Raw genomic sequence first — 5,658 nt, 5'->3', positions numbered from 1 at the left:
TGTATGTATAAAATATATTATATATATGTATATATATATATATATATATATATATATGTATGTGTGTGTGTGTGTGTGTGTGTGTTGAAATATATTTGCATATTTACATTTATATACATGCATATATACATATATATTTGTGTGAGTGTGTATATTAATCATGTGCATATATTTGTGTGTGTGTAAAAAGAAATTCATGTACTTCTCTCATTTGCAATCATTGCTTTAGCTGTATATATAATCATGAGGATATATATATATATTTGGCCCCCAACATTATCAGAGATAATTTAATCACCTACCAGTATTTCCCCTCCCCTCTCCCCTCTCTTACATTTCCCCCCCAATATATTTTTCATTTGCTGGGTAAATATTATCTCAAAGCCTGAAGCCACTTTTGCTGTCTTTATTCCCTATCTTAACATAGATTCTTTTAATCACTTCATTTACTTGTTCAATACTTGCTAGAAAATAAATAACTCAGAGATGTCATCTGCATGGAAAGACAATAGCTAAGTTAGTGTTGGCATATTTAATGCAGAAAGAGCTTCGAAAATCTTAACCCATTAGCATTTACACTGGCCATATCAGGCCCAGATATTTTACTTGCATTGTGTTCAAACTGGTCAGATCTAATCTCACTGATGTACCCTGCCATGTCATTATAAAAATGAACAAACAGTACATCAAAATGTCAAAGCTTCTAGATGATATACAAATAATTCAAAACAGTATAAATAAATAAGCATCACATTTGACAGAGTTATCTGAATGTTAAAGGGTTAAAAAGGTAATTTGAAATAAATATGCAATGGGTAAAGAACAAACTTAGTTGATGACTAATATAATATTTTCATTAAGGCAGTGAGCTGGCAGAAATGTTAGCATGCCAGGCGAAATGCATAGCGGTATTTTGTCTACCATTACGTTCTGAGTTCAAATTCCGCTGAGGTCGACTTTGCCTTTCATCCTTTCGGGGTTGATAAATTAAATACCAGTTACGCACTGGGGTCAATGTAATCGACTTAATCCCTTTGTCTGTCCTTGTTTGCCCCCTCTGTGTTTAGCCCCTTGTGGGCAATAAAGAAATAAGAAACGTTAGCATGCCAGGCGAAATGCTTAGCGATATTTTGTCTGTCTTTACGTTCTGAGTTCAAATGCTGCCATGGTCAACTTATCTTTCATCCTTTCAGGGTCGATCAATTAAGTACCAGTTGTGTACTGGGGTTGATCTAATCGACTGCCCCCCCTTCCCCCAAATTTTGTGCCTTGTGCCTAGAGTAGAAAAGAATAGAGTATTTTCATTTATTTTCAGTAAGTACAAGAGATTATTTGACTCTACTGGACATCCATAGCCATTCTTTGTATATATATATAAAAAATCCTACTGTATTTTTATAATTTAATTTTATTAGGAATTCCGTCAATTGTAAATAATGTAAATAATGTTATTAGGAATTGTACAAAAAAAAATTGAAAGATTTTGTGCATTGTAGCAGTATAAATAATTTGTTGCGCATAAATTTTAACAATAAAATCTTCTATGGATCTCCAAGGGCCATATGAACCCTGATTGAAAACCACTGCTCTTCTGTCTGCTTTGGCATGGTTTCTATGGCTGAATGCTCTTCCTAATGCCAACCACTGTACAGAGTGTACCGGGTGCATTTTGCTTGGCACCAGCACTGACGAGGCAAGACAAGCCTCTTCAGCTAAGCAGGAAATAGTATCCAGTCCCCTACACCTACCCTATAATGTCCTTCTTAAAATAAACAACCCCATCATTGAAATGTCTTGGCCATGAGATAATGCCTGATCTATTCAAAACAATGTGAATAAATAAACATTACATTTGACAGAGTATCCTGAATGCCGAAGGGTTAAATATGTTAACATTAACCTAACTAATGTGTCTGTCTCAACATATAATTATTTCTAATTAACCTTTTAATACTCCTTTCATTTAAATATGTTAATGCTAATTTACCTATCCATTTGTCTCGCTATACAATTATTTCTAATCAACATGTTTAATTAGCAACTAAATTTCCCCTCAAGCTACATTTTAACTTATCTTTAATGAGGAAGGACACATTGACAATGCAGTCTTATAAAAACACACACCCATGTATGTATGTATGTATGTATGTTTGTTTGTTTGTTGGTCTGCAATGTTTGCTGCCGTGTATGTTTGTCAAGAGCAGGTCTCATTAGCCACCAACGGAGCCACAAATGCAAAATATAAGTTAGTCCTAGAGCGCACAATGTTCCTGAAGGTCAGCAATGGTCTTCCTCAGTCACGAGTGGACGGCCATCATGTATGTATGTATGTATGTATGCATGCACACATGTACATGTATGCACACATATATGTACACTTTTTCTGAAAATAATATAAATGGTCACAGAATAATTATAGGTCTGCTGGATCAAGACTGATCTGGATTTAAATAACAACTGTTAATTAAAGCCAATAAATGAGGCGTATACTTTGTTCCTTGACTTGCTTGAAATAGAAGCTAAATCTTTTAAATTATATTTTACTGTCTTAAAAATGGCAATGTTTCCCTAAGCGTTAAAAAAAACGTATTTCTTTTAGCCTCATGAAAATTTATAAACTTTCAGAGAATGTGAAATAATTCATTTTTGGAACAGTGAATCATGAAGTACATTAAGCTATAAATAATAGCAATTAAATATTGGTTTGAGAAAACCCTTTTGGATAGAAAAAGTTGAAGGCTGCCCATGGCACTTGAACCCTCATCTGCTATAAACACGAGAGCTGTTCTACCATCAGACCAAAGCAATCCTTTCAATTTTTCTATCCATGTTAGAAATTTTATTCTTACTGGTGAGAATTGTGGGTTTGAGTCCCATGGCAACATTTGACTGTTTTTTCTAGCCAACGGGATTTTTAACCCAATACTTGGATGCTATTGCTTATAGCCTTATCTGCTTTGAGATTTACTGTTCATAAAAAGAATTTTAGAATATATAGATTTTTAATGCAAAACCCAAACTGTGTGAGTTCCCCCCTCATGACTTTGTACAGCTAAACAGCCCCCCCCCACCACCAAGATAATGCTTTAAATAGCTGCCAAAAGATGAATTTATCTTCAAAATTTGGCAAATACATTGCTTTCAAATTTTGGCTCAAGCCAGCAATTTCGAAGGAGGAGGGGTTAAGCTGATTACATCCACCCCAGTGCTCAACATGTACTTATTTTATCCACCCCGAAAGGATGAAAGGCAAAGTCAACTTCAGCAGAATTTGAACTCAGAACATAAAAATGGACAAAACGCCACAAAGCATTTTGCCCGGTGTGCTAACAGTTCTGCCACTTCCCTGCCTTATACTTGCCAAATATATTACTAGCCATGTTGTAAAATAGAGGTCACTTTATAGAATATCTTTAAATGAACTTTACTGCTGCTGCTGCTCCTGCTTCTGCTATCACTGCTGCAACAGACCATATAGCGATATAGTCTTACTGTGGTCTGTTATTGATAATCCTTGTTTCAATAGTTATGAGTTGTAAATTTATGGTGCAAACGTACAAATCGTTTTTTGTGTTATTCTGCATATTTCTGGCATCATAATAGCTTGCTTTTTTTTTCTTTACAGCAAATATAATATTGATTTTATTTGGTTGGAAGTAATTCTTGATTAACTTCAGGTCACCTTTGATCTAGCTGACCTGTGATCAGAGGCAGTCCAGTTATGGCCACTTCTGTGATTATATAATTGAATGTGTCTTTTGTTATCATATTTCTATTGAAATGAACTTTCGTTTCAATCAATTTTGAAATTATTGAAGAATTTAGAAAAAATCATTATTATTATTAATTATAATTATCATTATAATTATTATTATTACTATTGTTATTATTATTATTATTATTATTATTATTATTATTATTATTATTATTATTATTATTGTTATTATTATTATAATTAAGGCAGCGAGCTGGCAGAATCGTTAGCATGCCGGGCAGAATGCTTAATGGTATTTCTTCCATCCTTATGTTCTGAGTTCAAGTTCCGCCGAGGTTAACTTTGCCTTTCATCCTTTCAGGGTTGGTAAAATAGGTACCAGTTACATACTAGGGTCAATGTAATCAATTTATCCCCTCCCCCAAAGTTTCAGGCCTTGTGCCTATAGTGGAAAGGATGATTATTATTATTATTATTATTATTAAGGTGGTGAGCTGGCAGAATTGTTAGCACGCTGGACGAAATGCTTAGCGGTATTTCCACCTGTTGCTACGTTCTGAGTTCAAATTCCACCAAGGTCAACTTTGTCTTTCATCCTTTTGGGGTCGATAAATTAAGTACCGGCTGAGTACTGGCATTGATGCAATTGACTTACCCTCTCCCCAAAATTGCTGGCCTTGTGCCAAAATTTGAAATCATTATTATTATTAATGTTATTATTAAGGTGGCGAGTTGGCAGAATCGTTAGTACACCAGGCAAAATGCTTAACAGTATTTCCTCCATCCTTGGGTGCTGAGTTCAAATTCTGCCGAGGTCAACTTTGCCTTTCATCCTTTCAGGGTTGGTAAAACAAGTACCAGATTGTTAGCATGCTGGACGGAATGCTTTGTGGTGTTTCACGTGTTGCCAGTATAAAACATAACAGAAATGGGCAGAGTTTTACTACATCTGTTTCAGACCTTTTTTATTCCTATACTATTTGTGTGAAAAATCATAAATGTTAAATATTTTTTTTTCAGTCACCTAAAGAAAATGTTTTATTTTTTTTCACATGATGTAATTGTAGTGAACCTCAGCCCATTTGAATACACACACACACACACACACACGCGTGCACATGCATGTGTGCACGCACGCACACACACACACACACATGCATACACAAATATATCTATGGCAGCCTTCTTTCATTGTGTGTCTACCAAATCCACTTACAAGCCTTTGGTCAGCCTGGGGTTATAGCAGAAGACACTTGCCCAAGGTGACATGCAATGGGATTGAACCTGGAACTATGTTGCTGAGAAGCAAACTTCTGGTTACACACCAATGACTGCACCTGTTTACAGTTTTTATTTTTTCGTTTGTATTTCAACAAAGGATAAACATTGATCAAGTTTAATGGTGTTGCTATCTCTTGTCTGTTGTCTTTTCACTGGTCTGAAGCATGGGTAATTTAACCTGACACAGAAAGACTGTACGCCACTTCCTTGAACAAATAACAAAGGCAGGCATTTTAGTAGTGGAGATTTCTTTATGAGATATATATATATTTTAGCTTGTGAATCACACATGTATATATATATATGCACACACACATATATATATATATGTATATGATTCACAAGCTAAAATTTGTTGTTGCACTATTTTAACCCTCTAGCACTTGTTGTGAATTGTTGTTGACGCTTTAAATACTAAGCTCTCATTGTAAGAAAATTACAGAATTTGAAAACTTGGCTGAGGCCTAAGGACTCTTTAAGTTTGAACAAGGTCATTGCATGCAGGTAATTATAATATCTAATTGAGGATATCTGGTGATAATATACATATACATATATATATATATGTATATGATTCACAAGCTAAAATTTGTTGTTGCACTATTTTAACCCTCTAGCACTTGTTGTGAATTGTTGTTGACGCTTTAAATACTAAGCTCTCA

At 34.7% G+C, this 5,658-nt stretch overlaps 1 protein-coding gene across 5 annotated transcripts in view; it reads left to right on the top strand.

The window, feature by feature from the left end:
• Positions 1-5,658, top strand: part of LOC106873743 (TBC1 domain family member 2B) — a 158,123-nt gene that overhangs the window by 100,921 nt on the left and 51,544 nt on the right. The gene's annotated exons all lie outside the window — the stretch shown is intronic.

Source organism: Octopus bimaculoides, chromosome 23 (genome assembly GCF_001194135.2).
Source record: "Octopus bimaculoides isolate UCB-OBI-ISO-001 chromosome 23, ASM119413v2, whole genome shotgun sequence".
NCBI classification, from domain to species: Eukaryota; Metazoa; Mollusca; class Cephalopoda; order Octopoda; family Octopodidae; genus Octopus; species Octopus bimaculoides.
The sequence above is the reverse complement of the archived record's forward strand: the minus strand, read 5'-3'. Positions and strand labels throughout refer to the sequence as shown.